General features: G+C 41.2%; 1 pseudogene; it reads left to right on the forward strand.

The window, feature by feature from the left end:
- The first annotated feature begins 195 nt into the window (after nt 1–195).
- LOC108877988 (serine/threonine-protein phosphatase 2A 65 kDa regulatory subunit A beta isoform-like) lies at nt 196–6954 on the forward strand (annotated as a pseudogene).
- Nucleotides 6955–7769: the final 815 nt, after the last annotated feature.

Consider the following 7769-nt stretch of genomic DNA (forward strand, 5'->3'; position numbering starts at 1 on the left):
TGCTTCATTATGTTTGAACAGGGTAATAGACAGTTTTTGTGTGCTGTGTTTATATCAGGCCATTTCTGTTTCTGTTTACATCTTATTTGAAGTTATTCCACCTACAGTAGTTCACTGCAATGACTGTTTCTGCACTGGTGTTAAGTCCACTTTGCTGTGTATTTACACACAAGTCGATTATAGCCTCCCTCCCTGTAGTGTGTTGTGAATATGACCCTTACCTGTAGTCTTGATGTTTACTTGCGTCTTTTCTGTCTTAACTATTTGTTTGTGCTGATCTCTGTGTCTCCTGTGTGTCCCGTCCCTGTCCAGGAACTTGTTTCAGACACCAACCAGCATGTGAAGTCAGCCCTGGCCTCAGTCATTATGGGCCTTTCGACCATCCTGGGCAAGGACAACACAATAGAGCACTTACTGCCTCTCTTCCTGGCTCAGCTCAAGGACGAGGTAAAGGAAATGCAAACTTGTAATCATGGGCTCCAATTTCTCTTTCATATTTTACACAGCTGGCTTCAGACATCCTCAAGGCAGTCCTTGGTTTGGTAACATTCACAACAAAAGCGCGCCTGTGAAGCAGCTTGAGTTTGACCAACTTCTTTGCCCTTTAGTGATCAGCATGCCTGAGACAGGGTAAAGCCACTTAGCCGCAGCCACCAGGTTTACCTGCTGCCACCTGGCTGGGTAGGAGGATGACTCATGCAGTTGCAGCCAGACTGAGACCTTACAATTATAAGACTGAATAGCTGAGTCTGGAGGGAAACATAATGAAAAGCTGGATACAGTCTAACTATAGCAGTTATTTGCTTTATGCTTATTAATTGTATGTACTTCAATAAATGTAAGTATTGACAGGCTATGGTTCCAGTAGCACATAGCATTATTTCATCATTCTGGCTGCTATGCATTTCACTTATTTCATGGCTGTCAGTAGAAGACATACTTTTGAAATTATTTGTTCCTAGAACTTCAACAAAAAATGTAGACCACTTGTTATACGAGTATGCATTAAGTTACATTGGGCTGGGTTTTAGCTGATGAATGTCCTTGTACATTCTTCTTCTAACTTAACAGGTTCATCTAGAACAACAATCTTCTCCAATGAGTACATTTACATGATTTGCCCATTGAGATCAAGACATGAGTTTGGCAGGTTAGACACAAAGGTATATAAATGTTTTGGAAGGCTTGAGGCTTGTCAGTTCTTCCACCACTTCACTTAGTCCTATTTAAAGATGGCCCAGTTTCTGTACAGCACAAATGCAAGACCAAGAGTGTCTAATTAGATTACAGTCCAAACTGACAGCTTTGACTTGTGAATTTCAATAATTCAAGGTGCATCTGCGACTGGACCATTTTAAAGGGAGTAAGATGGAGAACGTTCTGCCAACATGTCATTCATTCAGAAGCTGAATTATTTCAAATTGTCACAGTGCCTAATTTGGGCTGCTACTCTTCCCACTTAGTTAACAAGCCTGACTTAGAGTGTTAAATCATTGTGCAGTTCATGGCTTCTGATTTTTGGATTGTGTGAATGAAAAGTTTTGTTTAGCTGTTCCAGTTGTTAATATCCTGTCCAAATTAGAAGTAAAGCAGATCTCCATTTAAGGCTCTTGGATACATACTCAGGTTTCACTATTCTGGACAAAACCACTTGGAAGTCTCTTTTGTTTAGAGTGGCTAAAGTGGCTTGGCTTGGCTAGGGCCAAGAAATTTGCACTTTGGAGAGTGTCAAAAACGCTGTCATAGTTGTTCAATGTAAAGCTTAAAAAGTTAATTTTAACTTTAGATCATAATCAGGCTCATGAGATAAATATGTTTTGTCTAATATTGTAATACTTTGTTGTGACAAAGGGAGTGTTGCCATAAGTTGAACTTGTACATCTTAATTTTTTGTGTCACAGTGCCCTGAGGTGCGTCTCAACATCATCTCCAACCTAGACTGTGTGAACGAGGTGATTGGCATCCGTCAGCTCTCCCAGTCTCCTGCTGCCGGCCATTGTGGAGCTGGCAGAGGATGCAAAGTGGAGGTTCGCCTTGCTATAATAGAGTACATGCCCCTGTTGGCAGGACAGCTGGTGAGTCATGGAGTCTAGGAGGACAGCTGAAAGCCATATAAAAATATGTTTTAAAGATTTTTGTAATTAGTACCATGCAGACCCAGAAATCTGAGCAATGTGTAGACAAACAGACTTTATCAGGTCTGATTTGACTGTAGACATCCAGGAAATCGCTCTAATTATGCTGTGTCCTTGTTTCCGCAGGGAGTGGAATTCTTCGACGAGAAGCTCAACACCCTCTGTATGGCCTGGCTTATTGACCACGGTAAGGCGCTCTCATGGGTTCTCCAAAGAGTTGCTTTAGACATTAACAAATTTAAATCATTAAGGGTGTGTGTTGAGTCATTCCACAAAACAATTTTTGTTTGTAGTTTTGGTTTCTTTAACAGATGTTCATATTACAGTAATTTACTTTTATTCTGTGCATACAGATTCAGTTCCAAATAGTGTCCTTGTTATCTGGTTTTATACAAACCACAGATTCCAAGTAAACATCTTGGGAAAGGAGCCTCTCTTTCCTACATTTTCTAGGCTCTTGGTGCCCTGCAGCATCCTCTAACACCTTAGTCATGTACAAGTTCCTTTTTTAGAAGGTTCTTGCATAAAACTACTGCTGTGTCTCCTCATTTTCCATTACACACTTTGTTGCATTAGAGCACCACAGCTCTTACTCACCTGAACCCAGCCAGTTAACACACAGGTCTCCTCTCACCACTCTGATGCTATATCATTACCAGAACAAAAGAGAGCTGAGATTGATCAGCAAAGAGGGTGGGAGTGAGAAAATTTGAGGCTACAGGTGAGTTGTGGCAGTCGGCAGCTCTCTGCCATCACAACGCCAGTAGAAAGCTGTGAATAGGGGGTTCTCTTCTGTAACTCCATACACAGTGTACTGTAGCTGTGAGTGGAGAAAAAGCAGTGTGAAGGACAACTACATCCTGTAATACAGTGGTTTTGACAAGTTGTCATCAGAATTTGTGTCACTAGAGACTGAATTTGTGTCAGAGTGGGGTGGTTAAGCCACCCTGTTTCACTCGGTCTTATTTTCTGCATGTATTACCTAACGTACTGAGTTTAACCTTATTCTTAAAGGCAACACCCAGCATTTTATGCCATGTATTTGTACTGGAGTTAATAGAGTTCAAATAGTTGTCACTCAGTGAGTTTATATCTGAGCATGTTTGCCGTGGGCCCTTCTCTCTACCCAGCTGCTGCTGGAGAAGCAGTGAGCCTATCAAACCACACAACACACCCTGCTCCTTTTTATTATCTCGAACATTGTCTTTGCATAAATGTTTGACTCCGAGTATATAGTGTTCTCCTCTCACATTGAGTTTTCCAATTAGAGACAGACACTAGCTGTTGAGGACAAAGGGCCAGCTGCGTTACATCATTGGAATGCTGCTGGTGCGAGTTTCTGTGTGTGTGTGTGTGTGTGTGTGTGTGTGTGTGTGTGTGTGTGTGTGTGTGTGTGAGAGAGAGAGGGAGAGAGAGGGAGAGAGAGGGAGAGAGAGGGAGAGAGAGAGAGAGACTGGGGTTAAGCCTGTGCCACCCTTACGTAAGCCCATCAGAGAAAGACAGGACCAGAGAAATCAGCCCAGAATCTTTCCCTCACAGACTCTTTGTCCACCACCAGAGAAATGGTTTTCTATCAATTTAAAATTTCACGTGATATACAAATACCATGACTTCTATTATTTTAATCATACTGGTACTTGGAAATTTCTCAGTGTATTTGTCCAATGTACTGCTTAAATTCTGCTTTCTGACTTTCTTCAAAACCATATTGCTGTTGTGACATCTGGTCTTATTTCTAGTGTCATGTTCTGCAGATCCAGCCCTAAGCTTTTACAGAGGCAGCAATCACATAGTCTCTAATTGTTTTTTAAATTCCTGATAAATGAAATGGAAAAATATTTGCTTAATGGTTTTATGTCTTATCATTTTTACATGTCGGTCTGTTCTATTACATTTCAGTTAGCATAATTTTTGTTTTATTGCTCAAGTGTAATAATTAAGCGCAACTAAGGCACAAAAACTCTTAATTGGGGGAAAATGGGGAAAAAAAGCCTCAGGAAGAGCAGATGAGGAGATATCTCTCTTACAGGAAGGACAAACTTGAAATAGATGTCATGTACAGAAAAGATCAAAATATTACACAAAAAAATGAAATAAAATTACAATGTGGACAACCAGACAGACAGTATTACAGCCAGACTGTAAACATACATGAAGAAAATGATCTGGAAAGACGTTCACCAACAGCTGTGATCCCCTCCCTGCCGTGGAGACGGGGGGGAAAAAGACAAAACTGGATCACACCATTCACAGAGAATGTTGTCACTATGATTTTCTAGTGTATGCCATCCGTGAGGCGGCCACCTGTAATCTAATGAAGCTGGTGGAAAAGTTTGGTGCCGAGTGGGCTCAGAACACCATTGTACCCAAAGTGCTGGGCATGGCCAACGACCCCAATTACCTCCACAGGATGACCACTCTGTTCTGTATCAATGTGAGTCAACAGTGTCCTTTCCCATGAGCTTGCTCTCATGTTTATAAATAGTTTCTGTCTGAAACTGTTAGTTCCCCTTTCTAAAAATTTACTTGTTCATTATCTGTACTCGTCGTTCATTGTTGTCATCATTGGTAACTGCCCATATTATGTGTCGCAGGCTTTGTCAGAGGCATGTGGCCAGGAGATCACCACTAAGCAGATGCTACCAGTGGTCCTCAAGATGTCCAATGACCAGGTGGCCAACGTACGCTTCAATGTGGCCAAGTCCCTTCAGAAGATTGGCCCCGTCCTTGACAGCAAGTATGTTGTTCTCTGTAATTTCCTCATCAGATGTTTTCTCTCCTCTGTGGCAAGAATGTGCCCGCACACTAAAATCAAGAACCTGCATTGACCGTTTAACAATTCCCGTCCTGTGTCTTTGTCCCATAGTGCCCTTCAAACAGAGGTGAAGCCAGTGCTGGAGAAGCTGGCCTCAGACACAGACATGGATGTCAAGTACTTTGCCCAGGAGGCTATCAGTGGTAAGCATTTCTCTCTGTCCTTCTGTCCCTGAACATAAACAGTGAATGCCATGAATCGTATCTGACGTGTTTAAAGCTGAAAGAAGTAGTCCAAAAAATCTTACTTTTGTTTTCTCTCCTTTTTTGTTTAAGTTCTGGCCCTAGCATAACCAACCCAACATGGCTAAACCAGACGACCACCCAAAACAACAACGCAAACACTTTTACAAGATATTTATTGATGTTCAGGAAAACTGGTAAATGTATAGAGAAAGCTGTTAACAATTGTTTTATCCTTTTTTTTTCCTTTTTGTTTTCTGTCTTTTTTCTTTCTTTCTTTTTTTTTTTTTTTTTTTTACTGTCCAATGGTAGTCCATGTCCAGGCATAGCACAGGCTTTTTTGTTAACCTTCCTCTTTGCTGTAAATGGGTGCTTTATTAAAGGCAAAGTGTGATGAAATTGCATTAAGTGGTGCATGCTGACCAATGTGCTACTGTACTAGCTAGGCATCGCTAACGTGAACCCCTCTCACATTCCTCCCTCTTACATCCTTGGCCACTGTTGTACTTTAGCTACAGTCACTGCAGCATACCACATGTCCATGTTTGCTACCTAGCACCTAGGGCCGCGCTAGCTCTCTGTGCTGCTGCACCTCTCCTCCCAGTGCTAGACGCAAACTTTGAGCAGCAGATGGAGCAACAAGCTGTTTTATTTTTGCTGAGCTTCCTCCCCGAATCAGCCCTATGATAGCTCTCTTTTCCCAGAGACCCTGGTGTGGCTCTCCAGAGAAGTGATTGAAAGGTATGTGCAGGTCTACTAGGCTGTCTGTCTTTTTTTTTTTTCCACCAGACCAAACCTGTTGTGTCTCCTAAATGCCTCACAGGGTTGTTCTTTACAAAGCTCTGACAAAGAAATAATGGGGGTGTCCATTACTGCATGTAATCTGATGAACTCTCTCAATGATTGCATATACTAATCAATCCCAAATAGTGTCCTTTCCCAACTCTACCCACCAGACTACTTTGCCCTTCTGCACTGTTTGTTCTCCGCAGCAACACAGATTGAATTGGTCAAACAAATGAATTACCTCGGCCCAGTGTAATAGGGACCAGTCAGTCGTAAAGTGTTGCTCGTAATTATCCCTCCTCCAAATCCTCAGTGATTTTGTTTATGTGCAAGGGTGGGAAGTAGTAGTCAGTTGTGATTTTCTGCGATACGTTCTCGGCATTGCTCTTAATCTTTGTGCCAATGACTTTGATAAGCGGTGGTGTTTTTCTTTTTAGTATGCCTGGGTAAACAGTTTTCACCTGTCCTGTTCTGTAAAGAGACAATGTTGTTCTTCTCTGTAAGGGACACTTTATTCCTTGGACGTTAATGAAATAGTAAAAGTAAATTGACTACAGCTATCAGGGCACTCTGTGTGTCCTAGAGCCACCCAGTTTTCCCTCAAATCCATGCCAAGTTCTCCACTTGTACGCGAGATTGAAAAGCATAAGGTCAGCAAACGCAAAGGCCTTTGCTTACAAATCTCTACACGATGGAGAACAAGTGCATGCTTTCAAAGAAAGTGGGATGGGGGACATGGAGCATGTGTACGTAAGGCTGCATAATGTTTTATTATGGGGTGGGAGCTGGGGTGGTTATGGGCGGGTTGAATAAATGTATCGTCTGTGTTGATAAAAGAAACTTTTGTCTTTCCCTGAACTACTCCCGCTGTTCCCTTCCCCTCCCCTCCTCCCCCCTCATTTTGTTCTTGAATAAACCTTGATTGTTGATTGTCCTGTATCACAAAGACTGTGCTTTTATTTTTATTTTGAATTCTCTCCACAATTGGGATGCTGTACTACTGTATCTTGATCTGAATAAAGTAACTCAAAAGGAACGGATGTAGCCTGTTTTTATAATTAGTTACTCCTTAGGTACATGAAGGCATGTTACAGTTGCTTTATTAGAATCTAATGAATTTGAGTGAATTGTCAGTGAACTACTAACAGTGCATTCAACAGTATTCACATTAATCTTAAATCCCATTTTTGTTGAACAAAAACAGTTTAAATGGATAATTTCATAATTTACAGTTTATTACCAACAAACTGACATAAGTAATAACTTAATAATCAACAAAATCACTCAAAGTCAAACCTAAAAAAATACAACACAAATGTACAAATACAGCTAGAAAAGGCTACATTATCTGGAGAAAATGTGTGTTTGTGCTGTTAAGAAGTTGGAAGTGTTTCAGTGCAAATACCAAGTCAGCTAAAGTGTGATCGGTGAACGCAGATGAGTCCTCAGTTAAAGAGTAAAGGATGAAAGCAGTGGAAATGTTGGTTGATGCGTTTACAGTTTTAACTTGAAAAATAAGTTGCATTCATACTTTCTGACATTTTCTGTGTCACAGAATGATGAAGTACAAGCAGAAGTTTTCACCCTCTTCACCTCATACAACACCTGTTGTATGTGGTTGAGTTTATCTGCACAGTTTTATCCCATTCTTATTTGCAAAAACTGCTCAAGCTCTGTCAAAGCTGCATAGTGACTGTAAGTGCACAACATTTTTTAAGTCCTGCCAAAACTTCTAGATTGGCTTGAGGTCTGGACTGGCCCAGAACGAGGACTTGACGTTGATTTTGAGCCATTCCTGGGTAGCCTTGGCTTTAATGTTTGGGCTTATTTTCTTGCTGGGAAATCTACTCA

Source organism: Lates calcarifer, unplaced genomic scaffold (genome assembly GCF_001640805.2).
Source record: "Lates calcarifer isolate ASB-BC8 unplaced genomic scaffold, TLL_Latcal_v3 _unitig_593_quiver_2427, whole genome shotgun sequence".
NCBI lineage: Eukaryota > Metazoa > Chordata > Actinopteri > Centropomidae > Lates > Lates calcarifer.